Source organism: Suncus etruscus, chromosome X (assembly GCF_024139225.1).
Source record: "Suncus etruscus isolate mSunEtr1 chromosome X, mSunEtr1.pri.cur, whole genome shotgun sequence".
In the NCBI taxonomy this organism is placed as follows: Eukaryota; Metazoa; Chordata; class Mammalia; order Eulipotyphla; family Soricidae; genus Suncus; species Suncus etruscus.
The window spans coordinates 96,879,800-96,901,135 of NC_064868.1; the positions used below are offsets into that span (position 1 = coordinate 96,879,800).

The following is a 21,336-nucleotide window of genomic DNA, read 5'->3' on the forward strand; positions in this document are numbered from 1 at the left end:
TCTTATTAATTATTATTTTGGTGATTTGTTACAGCTCCAAGAAAGCACACACTGTCCCCAAGACCCTAATGACCTGAGACTGGTCATTCATGGAAGAGCCTCCCACCTCCTTTGGGGAGTTAAATTCTCCTCAAAGATTCGATAAACTGAAACTTACTTTGGCTTTCTGACTGGTACAAATCCCCTCCCATTCCTTCTAGTTCCTTCTAGGGCAGTCCTAAAGTTCTTCCCCACTCCCCCAGTTAAAAAGACTCTTAGAGGAAGGAAGCAAAGGCTATTGCCTGACTCAAGGAAGATGAGAACCCCTCCCCAGGGAGATGATGGTATCAAGAAGGTACCACCAAGGAAAGGCCCCTTTGAGTGGGCTTTCAGCTAAGCAAAGATAAACATGTTGGCATCCCAAGCTCCATCTTGATACCGCAAGTCCCCCCATCTCTGCAGGGAGTTCCTCTGAGCACTGAGCCTGGAGTAGCACCCAGTGAAGCAAGAAACGGCAAAAGAAATCACAGATAAAGATATGAAGAAAAGTGGCAGGAGCAATGGCACAGCAGTAGGGCATTTGCCTTGAATGCAGCTAACCCAGGATGGACCTCGGTTAGATCCCAGGCGTTCTATATAATCCCTAGCCAGGAGCAATTTCTGAGCGCATGGCCCTGAGAATCACCAGGTGTGGCTCAAAAAAAAAAAAAAAAAAAAAAAAACGATTTGAAGAAAAAAAGAACTGAGACAAGAAGATCGCATAGAGGGTAGGGCATAAGCTTTGCATGCCCAATCCGGTTTGATTCTGGAAATGCACAGAGCCTATAAGGAGTGATTTCTGAACTCAGAGTCATTAATGACTCCTGAAAAACCAAGTGGGAAAAGATGAGAAAAAGAGCCCCAAGAACATATCATCTATAACCAGCTGAGAACCCCCAGAGTTACAGCTCTTACAGCCAGAATCTGGTCCTCAGTATCTATGATCTGCCTGACATGGCCCCTCTGATAAAACAGTCCTCTGCATGGAGAACACTGACTCCCCCAGGATGTGATGCCCCCCACTAAAGTAATGGCTCCCCAGAGGCCACTGAGGGTGACTCCCACCTGGGGATTCGGGCATGGCCTCTAGCAGAAGGTCTCCCTCCTAACTGGGTACCAGGAGTATAGAACTACCCTGAGAGGGACTGTGGCCCCACCAAGGCCACCAGTGCTGGAACAGGAGTGGCCTGGGTCCTAAGAAGCTGTCTCCCTTGGCCTTCACCACTCAGACTGATGTGCAACATCTTACGGAAAGCCTCCCCCAACAACCCCAAGCCCCTAGTTCTCAGGCTGAGCATAAGTTCAGCCAGCACCCCAGCTTTGGATCCATGGACCTACCCTCAATGAGTTCAGGTGTGACTGGCTTGGCCACCGTGCTTCTCTGAGATGCTGTGTGAAATAAGCTAGAAACCCCCCCACCCCCCGTGGAGCTAAAGCAGTGTCCTAGCAGGCAAAGCGCAGAGCCACAGGAGAGCCACTTCAGGGTCAGGGAGAGTGTCCATGAGACCACGCACCCAGAGTCTAAGAAGCTGGCTCTGCCCCTTCCCCAGACTCCCTGGGTCCCCCAAAGTAGGATGGTGCAGCACCCGCAGGGGCGCCCGTACAAACCCGGGGTGTCACTTTTAAGACTTCCAGTCTCAGGGCACATAATTGAGGCAATTCAGGCTCAGCAGGCCACAGAACCCTTCTCTTTTCATGGCAGGGGTTTGGGGACACCTGGTGGCCCCACGGGAAAGCAGCTACCACGGGAACGGAGGCAACCCCTAGGATGCCAATTCTGCCTCACGGGGGCACGGCGGGGTGCCTGCTTGCAGTGCACTTAGAGAACACCTAGGGCTGAGTCTCGCCCCAGCAACCTACAGTGGTCCTCAAACTATGGCCCGCGGGCCACATATTGTATTTATATCTGTTTTGTTTCTTCATTGCAAAATAAGATATATGCAGTGTGCATAAGAATTCATTCATAAGTTTTGTTTTTACTATAGTCAGACCCTTCAATGGTCCGAGGGGCAGTGAACTGGTCCCCTGTTTAAAAAGTTTGAGGACCCCTGCTTGGAAGCGCACTCTGGAGAGGGGTGGGGCCTGTGGGAAGGACAGGTGGCCAGAGGGGGCGCCCCAACGCCTCAGGCGGTTCTAGGGATCCCACCCCACCCCTGCGCCAGCAGCTGCACACGCACAGGGGGTGCTGCCTAGCCCGGGCCGTGAGCATCTCGGGCGTCGTGGGGATGATCCCTGAGCACAGAGCCCCCAATAAAGTCTGGGCACAGCTAGTGTGCACAGAATAATCCCTGAAGTGTTCAAAGCTCAGGGCTAGTGTCTCTCCAAAACCACAATGAGAAAACATTATGAAAACTAACAGCATAAATAATTGTAGATGAATTCACAAAAAAGTTACTGAAATTTTCAAAGGGCTCACATCACATACTGAGAAAAACTCAAATACTTAATCTGCATATACTTATAAAAACAATATTAAATTGAAGAATCATAGCTACAATCCAAAATGCATTTAGGAAAAATGTAACACTCATTTAAATCAACTCTTAGAAATTAACGGGGAAATCATACATAAAAGTACTTGTTTTTAATAGAAGCCATATAGGTTTTGTGGGAGAAAATATTGGGAGTGGACTCTGGTGAGGAGTGTGGTGTTAAAATGGTTATTTTGCAAGCAATACTATCATTACTAATATTGTAAAACATAATGAGTAAAATAAAGCTTTTTGGGAGCAGAGAGATAGTACTGCTTGGCATGTGAACGACCCTGGTTTGATTTCTGGTACCACATATGGTCCCACAAGCACCAGCAGGAGTGATCTCTGAGCATGACATTAGGAATAATACCTGTGCACCAGTGCTCAAGTTAATTCACAAAAAGCAAAATGAAGAAATAAAAGGACCTGGAAGTGGAGAAAAAGGAAATCTTGGAGGGAATTGTATATTCTCACTTTCCTATGTAAAAAAGGGAGGGGAAAATTTAAAATTAATCATGTGTATTTAATGTTAAAAACTGGAGGTAAAAGATAAAAACCCAGGCCAGGTAGAGAGCACAGGGAATAAGGTATTTGCATTGCTGCACACAGCCCTCATCTGATCTGGCACCTGATTGTGGTTCAGGCCCCCCAACTCGGGCCAATTAAAAGGCAATCAACTTAAGATATACAATACAGGTCCAGAGAGCTAGTGCAGGGGTTAAGACACAATTTGTCTTGCATGTAGGACAAGCCTAGTTTGATACCCAGTATTACATATGGTCTCCAGCCGTTCTGAGCAAGAGACAATGGCAACCTTACTCAGGGTGTCCCAAAACTTTCCCCTACCCCTAAAAATAAAAAACAAGGTTGGAGGATGCATTTCTGGTAGATAATTTATCTTATGAGAGAGGTTTAAATGAGAAAATAATGAGAGAGAAATAATTAAAAGAAAAGAAAAGAAAAATAACAACTAATAACTATGGTTAAAATGAATGAAAAAGGAATTGAAAAAGAATAAAACACTATAAAACTCAGAGTAAATATTTGTACTTTGAAAATGACAGTGACAAAAGAACTGAATGAGACTGGGGCAGAAAACGGTAAATCACAAATAATACAAAGAAAAAATGCAGATATATTTCTGGCAAAGGTTTCAACAGGATATAGACCTTTGGAAAACTACATTAAATTAAAAAAATCTAACTGAAAAATAAAGATATTGTCACAACTTCTGTGTGGAAATGATGTAAATTTTTATTTAAAACAAAACAAAACATAAAAACACCAGATCATCACAGAATAATGAGCCTTGATCTTCACCTTACTCCATACACAATGATCTAAAAGAAAACGTGGGTTTTATATTATAACAACTTTGGGTCGCAACTTTTGTTCATATTGGGAAGATTTTTTAGGTATCATGCTTTACTATAAAACAAATATTAATGATTTAGGTAAACACAGTTAAAAGTTTTCAGAACGTAAATGCAAAGAAAAGATTAATGATTAAACTGACTGAATTAAGTGAACAACCTCTGGACCCAGAGAAATAGCTCAGTGGGTTAGAACCCCTGTCTTGCAAGCACAAAAACTTCGATTCAATTCCAGGCAGAGCCATATGTGTGGAGCATGATACAGGCAGCTCTAAAAGTTTGAGCCTGGCAACTCTGTATCTTACATTTTAGATGTCCCAAGTATTTTCCAGAGGAAACACAACACAGCAGGTTGTGACTCCCAAAAAAAGACATCCAAAATGCAAGAGAGGAAGGGGGAATCATTTTTAAAAGTTAAGAAATTCTATCATCCAAGGGTACTGTTCACAGAATGCAAAAGGAAACCAGACACTGATTGAAGGTCTTCATATGCATTTATATGACTAAGGAGTTTAATTTCAGACTTATAAACACTGATGAGAGAATTCAATAAATTATGGGTGAAAAGGTGAACAGGTACTCTATAAGGATATATCCAAGTAGTTGGTAGACTCAGACAAATGGACCAAGCCATGAATCAGAGAAATGCCAACTTAAGGCACAATTAAACATCACCAGAACGGCTGAAACTGGAGAAGCTATATGATGTGCAAACTGGTACCTCATGCATTGCTGAAAAGAAGTAAAAACGGGATCCTCACTCAGTGCTTGAGTTGCCCTCATCACAGTCATTCACTGTGAGTTTGACAAATTGGAATGCCACTGCATGCCTTGGATAATTTTTTATTGCATTTATCACTGCCAAGAAGTGGGCTGCTGATGTGACTTAGAAATAAAATATGAAGGGGCCGGAGCGGTAGCACAGGGCGCAAGGCAGCGCGCTAGCCTAGGATGGACCACGGCGTATCCTATAGTCCTCCAAGCCAGGAGCAATTTCTGAGCACATAGACAGGAGTAACCCCTGAGTGTCACCGGGTGTGGTCCACCCCCCCACCGAAAAAATTCTATGGTATGGCAAAGCAATGATAAATAAGAAAGGGAAAACTTTCCATTTGCAACACAACAAAATTGACGAGTATTCTGGAAGTTTTTTTTTTAAATAAGCACATAAGGGTCAGAGTGATAGTACAGCAGTAGAGCATTTGCCTTGCACGCGGCCAACCCAGGACGGCCCTGGGTTCGATCCCCAGCATCCCATATGGTCCCTGAAGCCTGCTAGGAGCAATTTTTGAATGCAGAGCCAGAAGTAACCCCTGAGTGTCCCGGGTGTGGCCTCAAAACAAAAAAGCAAAACAATACAAAACAAAAAAGAAAATTTCAAAGCCTTGACTAACCCAAGGCACAAGAAAAGAAATGCTAATCAGTATTGCTTTCAATCCCTAAGAGCCTAAAAGGTGTAAACTGATAAGCCCCCAGATCTGGAAGGCTTAATTCCTTAAACACTCCCAGCCCCAATTCTGTGTCAGTTTGTTTCAAGAGAGACTCCAAAAACAACCCAAACAGGGCCCGGAGAGATAGCACAGCGGAGTTTGCCTTGCAAGCAGCCAATCCAGGATCAAAGGTGGTTGGTTCGAATCCTGGTGTCCCATATGGTCCCCTGTGCCTGCCAGGACCTATTTCTGAGCAGACAGCCAGGAGTAACCCCTGAGCACCGCTGGGTGTGGCCCAAAAACAAAAAAAAACAAAAACAAACAAACAAACAAACAGTGGAATAGTAAATATTTAAGACAATGAAGTAATGTGCCTATTGGGCAGTTAAGTGATTAGAAGTAAGTTCCCTCCAGAACTTCTAGAACCACAAGAAAGACTTCATAAATCCCACTCCTAGACCTGTGCAGATACTGAGATCTCTAGATACAGATTTTATCACCCAGGAAGGAGCAGAAGCCTTCCAAACACCACGAAAGTACCAAGGGGAGAGTAAATGAACCTGAACGGAGTCTATAGTTAATCCCATGACAATATACTCCAAGGGTAGAGAAACCCCATCTCTTAGGCCGAGTGAATTCCTTTTTGAATGACCCCAATATTTACTGTCCCATTGCAGGAGGGAAAAAAAGGCAAAAAGCACAAAACATTTTTTAATATATATAATTTTTTAAATACTCATTTTTGGGTCACACCCGGTAGTGCTCAGGGGTTGGTTACTCCTGGCTGTCTGCTCAGAAATAGCTCCTGGCAGGCACGGGGGACCATATGGGACACCGGGATTCGAACCAACCACCTTAAGTCCTGGGATCGGCTACTTGCAAGGCAAACGCTGCTGTGCTATCTCTCCGGGCCCAATACTCATTTTATTATTATTTTTTTATTTTTTTACCTATCTACTTCTTGTCGATTTCCTTGTTTTGGTGTGGTTATTGAAGTTGTTGTCCCCATTTATATTTGTGTTTTTTCCTTCTTTTCTTTTCTTTCTTTATGTGCCCTGCCATGTTTTTTATCTCAAGACCATGGCTATTTTTGTGGTGTTTATTATCATTGTTATTGTTGGGAGTGCTCACTGGATATTTGACACTTCTTATTATACTGTTGGAGTCTTTCACCTTATTTTTCTCCATCTCTCAAACAGATGATGAGAGCCTCTAGAAGGATTCCGCCCATTTTCGGCGTATTAGACTTTTACCCCAGTTTATTACTTTTCTCTTCTTCAAAGAAAACCACATAACTTGAACTATCTAGTCCTGCCTCCCAGTTAGAGGGAGAAATATGGGAGGCACCAAGACCAAACAGGTGCAAGACTACTAAGTAGTAAACTAGGTACAGAGGGGACCACATTTTCTAGCAGCCCCGGGGGTGAGGGAGGATGATATGGGAGGTAGGATGAAAATGGAGGTGTAAGGAGGACAAATCGGAGATGGGAATCCCCCTGATTTTATGTAAATATGTACCTAAAATATTATTACCTAAAATGTAAGCCACTATGTTCAAAATAAAAATCATATTAAAAAAAAAGAAAATGGGGGCCTGGCGGTGGCGCTAGAGGTAAGGTGCCTGCCTTGCCTGCGCTAGCCTTGGACGGACCGCGGTTCGATCCCCCGGCATCCCATATGGTCCCCCAAGCCAGGAGCAACTTCTGAGCACATAGCCAGGAGTAACCCCTGAGCGTGAATGGGTGTGGCCCAAAAAAAACAAAAACAAAAACAAAAACAAAAAAGAAAATGTTAAAAAATAAATTAACTCTGTGACTATATTGACAAAAAAAGAAATAAGTTCCCTTTAGAGGGCCCGGAGAGATAGCACAGCGGCGTTTGCCTTGCAAGCAGCCGATCCAGGACCAAAGGTGGTTGGTTCGAATCCCGGTGTCCCATATGGTCCCCCGTGCCTGCCAGGAGTTATTTCTGAGCAGACAGCCAGGAGTAACCCCTGAGCACCGCCGGGTGTGGCCAAAAACAAACAAAACAAACAAACAAACAAACAAACAAAAAAGAAAGTTCCCTTTAGAAAGATCAGGGGAAAAAGCAACATCAGCTTACTCTACTAAAATTGGGATTTAATGCCATCTTTATATCAAAATTTGGTGTGTCTTTTGGTTAGTCTTGTTAAAATTGGATCTGCTTGTTTTAGTGTTTTCCACCCAATTAGATTTGGAATTGCAAACACTGATTCCAATGCGACGCAACTTGGGAGATAGAATCTCTTACAAAATATGGGGGCTGGAGCTGTGGTGCAGCTATCTTGTGCTCATCCTACCTAGGATGGACCACAATTCGATCCCCAGGTTCCCCGGGGTCCCTTTATGGTCCCCCAAGCCAGGAGCAATGATTTCTGAGAGCATATAACCCCTGAGCGCCACCGAGTATGGCCCCCAAACCAAAGCAAATAAAAAATTAAAAAAAAAAAGAATCTAGGGGCCGAAGAGATAGAATGAGGTAGGGCGTTTGCCTTGCATGCAGAAGGACTGTGGTTCGAATCCCGGCATCCCATATGGTCCCCCGAGCTGCCAGGAGTGATTTCTGAGCGTAGAGCCAGGAGTAACCCGAGCTGCCAGGTGTGATGCAAAAACAAAAACAAACAAAAAAAAGAATCTTTGCAAAATAAGTAGATCATTAGGGCTCCCCAAATTTAGATAATTGGGATCAGCGACCTTGCAAAGAAGAGCCAGAGAAGAGGAACAGGGTTGTAGCTCAAGAATAGAGCACATTTGCCTTCCCTTGGGTGAGGCTCAGGGCTTTATACTAGTGTGTGATGTGTGAGGTGCTTGGGGACCTGCTCTTTAGGGTACATGAGAGACCATGTGGGTATAATATGCAGGCAGGGGAGAGTGGGACCTGGTGTAGGGTGCAATGCTATAACTCTTTTTACACGAAATCCTGCAGTTATTAATGTTGTAATTCACAGTGCCTACAATGAATCAAACTTCTGGAGGTATGGAGAGACAGTTACTGAAGTTAAGAAACTTGTTTTGTGGGCCTGGAGAGATAGCACAGCAGCGTTTGCCGTGCAAGCAGCTGATCCAGGACCAAAGGTGGTTGGTTCGAATCCCGGTGTCCCATATGGTCCCCGTGCCTGCCAGGAGCTATTTCTGAGCAGACAGCCAGGAGTGACCCCTGAGCACCGCCGGGTGTGGCCCAAAAACCAAAAAAAAAAGAAACTTGTTTTGTATATGACCAACGCTAGCTTGATTCCTGGCAACACATATAGTTCCACATACATGAATGTGAGTGGTCTCTGAGCACCACTTTAGGAGTAATTTGTGAACACCTTTATAGGGGGTGTTCTCCAAACTGAAACACAAAAAATAGCATTGGACACAGAGAACAAAATCTTTGAGGGAACTTAACAGTCTTGCTTCTGATTTCCAAAAGGAGGGAAAAGCTTACAATTAATCATCCATGCCTAACAGTTAAGCATTGGTGGTAAAAACACAATAAACCTAGGCCAGAGAGATGACAGTTTGAAGCGCTTGCCTTGCTGTATGTACATAACCCCTCTTTGCTATCTGGCACAATCTGTTTCCCAAGCACTGCCAGGAGCAAGTACTGATAAAAGACCCTGAACAGCCCCCCAGTACTATTTTGTGATTCCTCTTCCCAGTCCTCAATAAACCCAGACAAACTACAGAGATGGGTCCAGAGAAGACAGTTCAGGAGTGAAGATACATGCTTTGTGGAACCAGCCTGATTTTATCCTAAGCACCAAATGTGGCCCCCCTCAAGCACCACAAGCAGTGACCCCTGAGCAAGTACCAAAAATAGCCTTGAGCACCCCTGGGTATGTCTTAAACCCTTCTTCTACCCTTTAGAGAGGACAAGGTTGAAGGATGCAGTTCAGAGAGTTTATCTTGCATTTATAAAAGATAGTTATTATGAGAGAAGAGTAAGTGAAAGAGAGAAATAATGAAAAGTAAAGAAAAAAGCTAATAACTATAGGTAGAAAGTAATGAAAGGAGCTGAAAAAGAAAAAAAGCTGTAAAACTGAAAGTAAATTTTTGTCTTTTGAAAAGAATAGTCAATATCCTAGATAGAAGAACCTGAGACTGACAAAGAGACGGTCAATTTACAAATAATGCAAGTAATGAACACGAAGATAAAAATGAGTTTTTGGCAACGACTTCACAAGAAGGTAGAACTTTTGCAAACTACAATAAATTTAAAATGTTTCTGAAAAATAAAGCTAAAGATAATTTTACTGAAGCTATGTAGAAACAATGTTCATTTCAGTATTAATCGTGCACTTACACACACACCATATTACCACTGAAGAAAAAATGAGCCTTGACCTTCACTTCATTGCATACACAAAGATATAAAAAAAAACTTGGTTGCTTCCTTATAATTGCAACTTTGGGAAGGGGGTGATACTTTTGCTTTATAAGAGAACGAATATGAATGTTTGGTTAAATACAGCCAAAACTTTTAAAACAGAAGTGCAAAGAAACCAACAATGATTAAACCAACAATGATTAAACCAACAATGATTAAATGACCAACTTCTGGATCCAGAGGAATAGCTTAGTGACTTAAGAGGCCTGATTCTGCAACCATAAGGTTTAGAGTTCAGTTCCCGGTAATGCCACATGCATGGAGCATGATCCTGGCAGCTTGAAAGTTTGATCTTGGCAATTTTGCACTTTACATCCTTGGCACACCAAGCATTTTCCAGAGACACAACAGCTCTTTATTCATTATGGTCATATCTTACAGTTCCACAAATGCTCACCCTGCTAGAGAGTCCCCAGCGATTTCCTGGAACCGACCAACCATGTATGAAAAAGCCACCCCACCTTCTTAGCAGAAGCTAGAAGCACTCAAGGCAGAATCCAGAATCTGAAGCCGCCGATTGCTGTCTTCTGATGTACCAGACTGATTATTTGAAGTACAAATCTATTCCCATCCCTGCCAGTTCATTCTCCTAGTGGAGCAGTCTAAGCTCCGTTAAACACTTAAAAACAAAACAGCAAAACAACCACAACGGAGGTAAGGTGCCTGCCTTGCCTGCGCTAGCCTTGGACGGACCGCGGTTCGATCCCCCGGCGTCCCATATGGTCCCCCAAGAAGCCAGGAGCGACTTCTGAGCGCATAGCCAGGAGTAACCCCTGACCGTTACTGGGTGTGGCCCAAAAACCAAAAAAAAAAAAAAAACCTCCTAACAAGGCTATTGTGGGATGATGGGAGTTGAGAACCCTGCAGGTCTATGTTGTTTATGTACCAAAGTGGAGCTCTACAACAGGAATATGGGTTAAATACTGAGGAGCAAGTGGGAACCCCATGTTCCAACCGGCTATGGAAAGGTCCCTAGTTCTGCAGGGAGTTGCCCTGGGCATTGAGCCAGCAGTACCTCAGTGAGGCAATAAAAAGGAAAAGATAAAACAAAGGCCAAAAAAAAGAAAAATAAAGAAATTTAAAAAATACATCTGGAGAGATAGTACAACAGGCCTAGAACTTGCTTTGCACACAAAACCAGGGTCCGTTTCCAGAACAGCCTGGTGGGACCCAAAACAAAACAAAATAAATAAAAATTAAAAAGAAAAAAAAGGGGGGCCGGAGTGGTAAGGCGTCTGCCTTGCTGGCGGTAGCCTAGGACGGAACCTGGTTTGATCCCCTGGCATCCATGAACCTCCAAGCCAAAAATTAAAATAAAAAAGGGGACCTCAGCAGTGGCGCAGTTTGATCTCCAGGCATTCTATATAGTTCCCCCAAGCGAGACCGGTGTGGCCCCAAAAGCAAAAAAAAAAGGGGGGGGAGCTGGTAGGGTATTTACCTTGCACGCAGCCAAACCGGGTTTGATCCCTGGCATCTCATTTGGTCTCTAAGCCTACCAGGAGTAATATTAGAGGTCAGAAGTAACCCGAGTCTTACCTGTCGTCGCCTTCTTTCCCCCCAAAAAGGCGAAGAGAGGAAAAACACAGGTCTCAAGACGATGTTCTCCGCAGAAGTGGACGACCCCACCAACGGTCAACACCACTAATGAGTCTATTGCGCATGCTCGTCAACGACTTTCTCCTCAGAAGCTGAGCCTCGAAGCCGCACGAGGAACCACGCTTTCTCCTCAGAAGCTGAGCCTCGAAGCGAAGCCGCACGAGAAACCACGCTTTCTCCTCAGAAGCTGAGCCTCAAAGAGAAGCCGCACGAGGAGCCACGCTTTCTCCTCAGAAGCTGAGCCTCGAAGGGAAGCTGCACGAGGAGCCACGCTTTCTCCTCAGAAGCTGAGCCTCGAGGCCACGTGCACAGGCCAACATGGCGGCAAATTGCAGTCATTCCCCAAGCGGCTGGCACCAAGCCCCCCCAAAACACCCTGAGGGTCCACGCATCCCAAAAGCACTCCTGCTCAGGGTCAGGAGCCAAACCCAAAGAAGCCCCCTCTTTTTCCCCAAAGCTGATGTGACCAGCCACGAATAACTTCCACCTTAACAGCCCCTCACACAAATCCTCAATCTGAGTCCAAGTACCTCAAAAGCCCTCCAGCGCACACACAAATCCTCAAACTGACTCCAAGTACCTCAAAAGCCCTCCCCAATCCTCTATCCCAACACCAAAGCCCTCAATTTACCGGCAAGTTGCTACTCTTGTTGTCTGAGCCGCTGTAGAAATGGAAGCTGCTAGAAATCCTTTCAGCAAGCAATATGGCGACACCAGGCTCCCCTTCTGCAACCCCCGCAACTCCTGAACCCCCACAACCCACGCAACCCACGCTGAGCGCAATTTGCATAAATATCACCTAGGCCACACCCCCTAGCCGTGATCGTCGCTGATATGTCATGTAGAAGGACTGTGGTTCTAATTCCAAGGTCCCAGATGGTCCCCTGAATAAGCTTGCCAGGGGCGATTTCTAAGCATGGAGCCAGGAGTAACCCCTGAGCACTGCCGGGTGTAGCCCCAAAACTAAAAATTAAAAAATAAAATAAAAAAGGGGGGTGGACTGGTGGCGCAAGCGGTAGGGCCTCTACCTTGCAAAAAGCCTTGCCTGTGCTAAACTCTGGGGGACTGCAGTTTGATCTCCAGGAGTCCTATATGGTTTCCCCAAGCCAAAAAAAAGGGGGGTGTAATAGACAAATAATAAACAATAGATTGTAAGATTAGAGATTGTGCCCCACAGTTTTTGGTTACTTCTACGAACCCGCCCCACCTGTAGAAGTTGCATGCACACAGAATAATCTAGCTGGTTAGCATAGTCTTGGCGAAGCTCTCTGTTCATTGAGGATTTGTTTTATATGCCTCTATTCTTCTGACTCTTTTTATTTATTATTATTATTATTATTTTATTATTATTATTATTATTTTGGTTTTTGGACCACACCCGGCGGCGCTCAGGGGTTACTCCTGGCTCCGTGCTCAGAATTCGCTCCTGGCAAGCTCAGGGGGCCATATACGCTGCAGGGAATCGAACCTAGGTCCGTTCTGGCACAGCCGCTTGCAAGGCAAACACCCTACGGCTGTGCTATCTCTGCAGCCCCTCTTCTGTGAGTCTTAGAGTCTCATTTAATCTGCTGTGACACTTATGAACTTTCCTTCGCATATAAGTAGTTTTTTTTAAATGCCTTTAATATTGTCTCTATCTTTGAATTTTTCTTTATTTTTAGAACATAGTATTTTGGAGTTTTCCTATTAAATTCTATGTCATTGGGACCCTTTAGATCTCTTTCATTTTGGTGACCATATTCTTCAAGTATGGGGACAAACTTTTTTGGTTTGTTAGCCACACCAAGTAATACCCAGGAGTTACTCCTGGGTCTGCACACAGGAGTTACTTCTGGAAGTACTTGAGGCACCATATGGGATGCCAGGGATTAAACGCTGGTAGGCTGCATGCATAACAAATTCCCTACCTGCGATACTATTGTTTTTATCAAATTTACCATCTTCACACTGATGATTCTTTTATTGTTCCTCTTGAACTCATTCTATAGTTCTCTGGTATTTTTTCAATTTTTTTTAAATGTTGTTTATTTCTTTTCAGATTTTTTTCATTATTTCTAGCACTTTCATCCACCTCATCTTTGAGCTCCTTGATCTTGTCTTCTGTTGCTGCTGTGAATCTGCTATTCAGAGCTTGTGATTTTCAATATCATCCACCATGCTCTGGTTCTGCTTGTACTGTTCTCATTTCAGTGCTCATATTTTCTTGCATTCTGGTGATTATGTGTGCTGTCATGACATTGAGCTCATTAAACATGATTACAGTGCTTTCACTATCATTATTGCCTAAGGTCTTAGTGAGCTAGTTGGTGTTGAATAATCCTTCCTTGTTTTCATGCATTGAGTTTGGTGGGCTTCTATGCATCTTTCCCATTGAGTTTGTTATGCTTCTGCTGGGTTGAGGGTCAATCTTTGTAGTATTACCCCCTGGGATTTTAGAAGGAATAAGGATAAGAACTGACCTTTTCTTTCCCTGACTATCTATACCCCAGTGTGAAGAAGTACAACTGGCAGCACGGTAATTTGTGTTCATTTGGTTTGGTTTGGTTTTCGGGTTTTGGCCATACCTGGCAGTGCTCAGAGCTTGCTCCCTGGCTCTACATTCAGAAATTACTCCTGACAGTCTTGGCGGACCATCTGGGATGCTGAGGATCAAACTCGGGTCTACAGCATATAAGGGAAATGCCCTACCTGCTGTGCTATTCCTCTGGCTGCAACACTGCATAATTTGATGAGAAACTGCCATGTGGTCATGTATGCAATTGCATACTTTAGGAGCTTTCTAACTGGGCTCATTGAAGTGGTTCCAGTTAGGAATGGAGGTTTCTGGGCCTAGCTGGGGGTGGGGGGAACCTGTCTGACTTCATATCATAAAGTCTGTAGAATTGTTAGTGTATATATTTTTACCTAGAGTGGTAGTGCGGCAAATAGAACTGTGCCCATGGAAATGCTGAAGATTGGACATCACTTAAATGATTCTTCATTTCAACAACACTGCAAAACCTGTGATCTCATGACGTGCCTAGCACAGAGGGCAAGGGTATGAGGCTCACTCCGCATTCTTCCAAATGAGAGAAGATTATAGCAAAAGTCAACACCAAGAATTTGTGGCTACTTTTATATGTAAATTACAGTTCCTGGGGGGGCTGTTTGCATGGAATCTGGCATTATCATTTCCATTTGGATTAAGGGGTAAAGAAAGGTCTCATAGCTAAGAACCAGAGAACATTCACAAAATCATTGACAGTGTAACACTGTAGATAGATGGGTCCTTCCTGAAGATGTCTCCCCTCCAACCACAAAACCTTCTGAATGTTTTGACACTTTGTATTGTAGTGGGATCCACTCCAATAAGTACTGGGGTTCACACAGTGCAGGCGATTGAAGCTATTTTTGGCATAAGCAAGACAAATGCTCTTCCTCTTGAACATTTTCCTCCCCTGCTTTTGGATCTCTAATAAGTCAAGTCTGGGGGTGGATGCCAGCACCTTAACCAGAATGGAAATGAGGAGAGACTTGTAGGAGAAACAAGCTAGACTGGAGGACATCTCTCAGATCCTCCATGCTCTCTGGTTAAGGTCAATGGAAACTATAGCCATATAATCCACTCAAGACAGCCACACATAGCCATCAACTTCATGGATATGCTTTGGGTCACCAAACTGGGACCAGGACCAAGGACTAGGAAAATGTGTGCTGTGGAAAACAGAATTTTCAGTGAGTAGTGGAAGAGACCATGGAACCATATGCAGAATCAAAGAGTAGTCATTATGAGTGAGATGATTTTATTTCAATATAAGTATATTTTCATATATAGCATCCAAGTCATTTTAACTTCTCGTATATCTGGTTCACTTTATTTTTCAGTATTAAAAATATAGGATGTTAGGGGATGGGTCAGTGGTGCAAGTGGTAGGGCATTTGTCTTGCATGCACTAACCTAAGACAGACTGCGGCTCAAACCCTCAGCATCCCAGATAGTCCCCCAAGCCAGGAGCAATTTCTGAGTGCATAGCCAGGATTAATCCCTGAGCGTCACCAGGTATGGCCCAAAAATCAAAAAAAAAAAATGTAGGATGTTAAAGCAGATGGAATTAGGTGGTAGAAGACTGAGCAGGGCATATAAAATATGTAGGTGGCCAGAGATTCTACAGGGCTTATGGCATTTGCCTTGCTGATTCTGAGCACAGCAGGTATGGTCTCAAAACCACTATCTGTGTATCTATGATGTATGTATGTATATATGCATGTATGTATGTATCTATCTATCTATCTTACAGAACTTTGTGTCTCCTTTAGGCAAAGTATGTCTATTCGAAGCCCCGACATATGAAACATGTTAAGTGGAGCAGATTTTTGCTGTTGTCCGTATAGAGACTTGTATGAGTGCCACGGTGAAAGAGGTGTATCTTGTAAATGTGTAAAATGATTAGAAAACATACTACAGACATTCCTAATATATTTCCAGCTGGAGTGTGTATAAAGTAGTATTTTTGAGATCTAAGAGCTAAACACACTTTCTGCTGCCCTCAAAAAGATCTTGGAAACGTTGTTAATTTTTCAGTGTTTTGAGGATTTTACTTGTTGGCAAGTAAAAGGGGATTGTCAAGTGCCTCCTTTCATAGAACTTGAAACCAGCAGAGGTGATTAAAATAAAGCAAAATAAAATCTAGATTGCATTCATCCTTTTATGTTTGGAATTTAAACGGGACTGAGATAGCTAATCTCTCTTCATAACATCAAGTGGCAGCAGATGCTAAGTGAACTGCTCTGAGGCATGCTACAGTTGTACAACACACATAAAAATGACCATTTTAACGATTTTTAAAATCTACAATTGAGACTGGGTGAAGGCTCAACTAGCAGAGCAAATGCCATTTATTTATGTGAAAAACCCTAGGTTTGATTTCCAGCATTGCAGAGACTTCTGAGTACCACACAACTAAAAAAATTAACTTCAGAGATGGCATAAGGTACATTCATAATATTGTCACAGAGCCATCAGGTTCTAGAAAATTATTCTAAAAGGGAAATTCCATTAGCAGTCTTACTCCCTTTTGCCTTCTGAAACTAGTCGTCTTTTTTTTCTTTTTTTTTTTGTGTTTGTTTTTGGGCCACACCCGGCATTGCTCAGAGATTACTCCTGGCTGTCTGCTCAGAAATAGCTCCTGGCAGGCACGGGGGACCATATGGGACACCGGGATTCGAACCAACCACCTTTGGTCCCGGATTGGCTGCTTGAAAGGCAAACACTGCTGTGCTATCTTTCCAGGCCCAAACTAGTCTTCTTTTAATTTAGTACTATTGACATGATAAATATAATAATCTAACATAAATCATGCTCAATTTTCTGGGGTTTTCACTTGTAGTGCTTTCAATGTTTATCCATTTTGCAGCATGTAACAGTATGTTTTTTTCTTTTATGGCAGATAATTCTTCAATACCTTGATACACCACATTTTATGTATCTATTGATCTGCTCAGAGGCATTTGAGTTGTTTCACCTTTGACCACCCAGAATAGTGCTGCTGATCACAATTTTGTACATTTACTCAGATACTTACTCTTTTTTGTTGTTTTGTTTTCTTTTGTTTTTTGCGCCACACCTGGTGACACTCAGGGGTTACTCTGGCTATGCGCTCAGAAATTGCTCCTGGCTTGGGGGACCATATGGGGCACCAGGGGATCAAACTGGGGTCTGTCCTAGGCTATTGCTGGCAAGGCAGACGCCTTACCACTCTGCGCCACCGCTCCGGCCCCTCAGATACTCATTTTTAAATCCCTTTAAATGTATACATAAGAGTTGACTTGTTGAAACTGGCAATCCAATCCAATGTTTACTTTTTCCAAAATGCTACCCTGGGGCCGGAGAGATAGCATGAAGGTAGGGCGTTTGCATTGCATACAGGACAGTGGTTCCCATGTGGTCCACTGAGCCAGGAGTAACCCGAGTGCTGTCGGGTGTGACCCAAAAACTAACCAGAAAATGCTACCCTGTTCTCTATGGTGACTGCACCATTTTTTTTTTGCCCATTAGTCATATGTAAAGGAGTCTAATTTCACTACATCCTCACCATATTTTTTCTATCCATTTATGATTAATTGAGCTTTCTTTTGGTTTTGGGACCCACACTTGGTGGTGCTCAGGACTTATTTCTGGCTCTATGCTCAGAGATCACTCCCAACTGGGCTCAGGGACTGTATGTGCTGCTGGCAATCAAACCCAGATTGGAATTTTTAAAGACAAGGTCCCTGCTTGCTATACTGTCACTCTGACTTGATTATTAGATATTAAGTACTGTTATTGTGATTTTATGTCCATGTCTTTAAGGACTAATAACAGTATCTTTTTATAGCTTTTGGTCATCTATATATATGTTTGGAGAGTTTTTTAAACTTCTTGCCCTTAATGATCTTTGATTTTCATTTTGTTGTTTAGTTGAAAGAATTCTTTTTATATAACAGATACTTGGTAGATGTATACTTTGGATATATTTTCTCCAAGCCTTTTTTAAACTCACTTGAATATGTTTTGATTAACAAAAGATTTTTATTCTGATAAAGTCCATGCATTTTCATTTTGTTGCTTGTGCTTTTTTATAGTTAAGAAACTATTGCCAAAAGAAACACTGGCTAAAATTAGAAGATAGCCAATTGAATGGGAGAAAATTTTTGCACTCAGAACATCAGATAAGGGTTTCATATTTAGGATATACTTAGTACTGAATAAAGATTAACTCTACAAAGGGAGAAAAAATGGACACTTGTCTGAGAAAGACGAACAAATGGCCAACAGATACATGAATAAATGCTCATCATCACTTATCACTAGGTAAATCCAAATCAAGACAACAATGAGATAGCATCTTACACCAGTGAGGTTGGCATGGGGCTGGAGCAATAGCAGAGCAGTAGGGCATTTGCCTTGCATGTGGCTGACCCAGGACAGACCTGGATTCATCCCTGGCATCCCATATGGTTCACCAACCCAGGAGCGATTTCTGAGCGCAGAGCCAGGAGTAACCCAAGCATCGCTGTGTGTGCCCCTTCCAAAACAAACAAACAACCCCCCCAAATACTGGACACAATCTCTGTTGGTTAGGATGTGGTGAGAAAGGAACTCTTCTTTGCTGGTGAGAATGCCACCTGATCCAACCCCTATGAAAAACAGTATGGAGGGTTCTCAGTAAACTTAAAATTTAGCTCCTATGGGGCCCGGAGAGATAGCACAGTGGTGTTTGCCTTGCAAGCAGCTGATCCAGGACCAAAGGTGGTTGGTTCGAATCCCGGTGTCCCATATGGTCCCCCTTGCCTGCCAGGAGCTATTTCTGAGCAGACAGCCAGGAGTGACCCCTGAGCACCGCCGGGTGTGGCCAAAAAAAAACCCCCCAAAAAAAAAAAACAAAAAAAAATTGAGCTCCTATATGTCCTAACAATCCCTCTTTTAGATATCTATTCCCAGGACAGAAAAACATTTATCCAAAAGGATGTATGCAAGCTGCTATTCATTGCAGCATTCAGTAGAATAGCCAAGACAGTGTAGCAAGGAGAAGGAAATAAACTGAATGGAAGAGGGTAAACATAGATATGAAAGGATGGGGGCCAGGGGCTAAGAGGTCTCAGGTACATTGGTAGTGTTAAAAAAGGACAGAGCTAAATATCCAAGCCAAAGGCAGCGACAATGGAACCAAGAGACCCAAACCATTACAATCTAAACTTTAAATGGGCATGTTATACTGGCATCCTGGTGGGCAAAGATATGGTATGGGATGCACTTGGGGAACATTGGTGAAGGGAGGTGGATACTGGTGGTGGGATCCGTTCTGATTTATTGTATGTCTGAAACCCAACTGTGAGGGACTTTGTAAATCACAATGGCTTTAATAAAATAAAAAGAAAATTAAAAGAAACAATTGCCAAATGTAAGTTCCTTTTGCAACATTCATGTTCCTTTAATTTTGATTTATTTCTAGTTATATTTTAATATAGTATGAAGAGAAGGTTCACCTTTTCTTACTTATTTCTAGCTTGACTACTTTATGACAATGAACATATTCTGTATGATTTCAACCTTCTACATGCAACAATGCACCTTACCGCCATGCTATCTCTCTGGCCCCTGTATGATTTCAATTTTTAAGAATTATTTTGTATGTGAGGCCAGAGAGAGTACAGTGTGCAGGGCACTCACCTTGCACACCGCCTACCTGTGTTCAATCCTTGGCATTTCACACCCTGAGTCCTCCAGGAATGATTCCTGAAGCAGAGCCAGGAGTATCCCCTGAACACCAAACCAAAAATTATTTTGTGAGCATTGATTTGTTTTATTTTTTTAATTTGTAAAGAGAAATGCACATCAGTGTTCACTGTGATACTGTATCTAATAGCTAATATCTGGCAACAATTCAAGTGCCCGTGACAGATGAGTAGATAAAGAAATGGTTACATCTATGCCATGGTATACTATGCAGCCATTAACTATTTCATAAAGTTATGAGATTTGCTTATCATATGTATAGACATAGAGAGTATCAGGCTGAGTGAAATGAGTCAGAGGGACAGGCATAAAATGGTTGTGCTCATCTGTGGGATATAACAAAAGATAAGATGAGAACAACAGCAGCAGCGAGGGCCAGAGGATCTACTTTGTGATAGGAAGCTTGCCATAACAGAGAAGTGACCACTATCACAATACTAGTTGGAAATGATCACTCTGGACAAGAACTGGGTTCTGAAAGGAGATAAAATGATATGCATGATACCTTTTCAGTAACAGTATTGCCAAGCACAGTATTTAAAAGTAAAAAGAGTAAAAAGAGAAGCGTGTTTGCCATAGTAGAAAGCTGGTAGAGGTGGGGGGCTGGTGGAAGGAAAACAGGATTTTGGTGGTGGGAAGTGTACATTGGTGAAGTGATGCGTGTTGGAATATGGTATTACTGAAACTCAACCAATAAAAACTTTTCTGTGTATGTCACAGTGAGTTAATTTAAAAAATAGAAAATTGTTTTGTGGCCTTAATATGGTTATTGTATTGGCAATAATATATAACTATATTTTCAGAATACCTATGGGGAAAGACTGACAGAGTATCTTATACTCCCGTTTTCGCCAATATTAATTCTGTGTGTGACTGTAATTGTTTTGGTTTGGGGGTTATATTCAGTGGTGTTCAGAACTTACAACTTGCTCTGTGCTCAGGAATCACTCCTGGTGGGCCTTGAGGAGACATTAAGAATTGAACCAGGTTCTACATGCAAGGCAAACACTCATTTTGTTATTGTTCCTTCCCTTAATTTTCTTTAAATGTATGCACCATTATTTACAATACTGTGAACAGTAATTATTTGGTATACAATGCTGTTACACTGCACCAACGACCAGAGGGTCAGTGTCCTCCCACCTCTGTATGGAAGTCCACCATCCAACTTAGCAAACTCAGTTTTTACGATAACTTTCTGGGCTTGTTATCTTTGGCTATTTTTATTATTTTTCTTGGTTTCTCAGCCATGAACTCAGGCATCACTCCTGGTGGGGTTCAGGGGACACTATGAGGTGCCAAGGATTGACTTTGGATTGGCAACTTGTAAGCCAAGTGCCTTACCAATGTTCTAATGCTTTGCCCCATACTTGGCTATTTTTTCTTTTTTTCTTGATACTCGGCTATTTCTAAGAAAATTAACGTATTTGTAATATTATTGGTTTATACCACAGACTACACCTGACCACCACCAGCATGCCCAAATCCTCAACCATTAGCCCAGCTGTGTGACCCTTTGATGTTTCAATCCTTATTCCAATGTCTTAAAGTGTGCACTTTTTTCCTTAAAGAAATAACAAGTCACAAGAAAGAGAAAACTAGGAATTTTTATAGCACTGACGAACATGTGCAAATCAATAAAATGATTTATTTATATATTCAAAGTCAAAATCTCCTTTACATTTTTGAAAATTAATACAAAGATAATGATATTGCTCCATATAAACCTTTATATAAACATTAAAGGAAACATATACATTTTTTTTCTTTTAGTGCTTCCAAAGCACAGAATGTTTCAA

General features: G+C 42.5%; 1 protein-coding gene across 1 annotated transcript in view; it reads left to right on the plus strand.

Moving 5' to 3' along the window:
- The window catches only part of VAMP7 (vesicle associated membrane protein 7), a 1,102,798-nt gene that overhangs the window by 1,020,247 nt on the left and 61,215 nt on the right, over positions 1–21,336 (plus strand). The gene's annotated exons all lie outside the window — the stretch shown is intronic.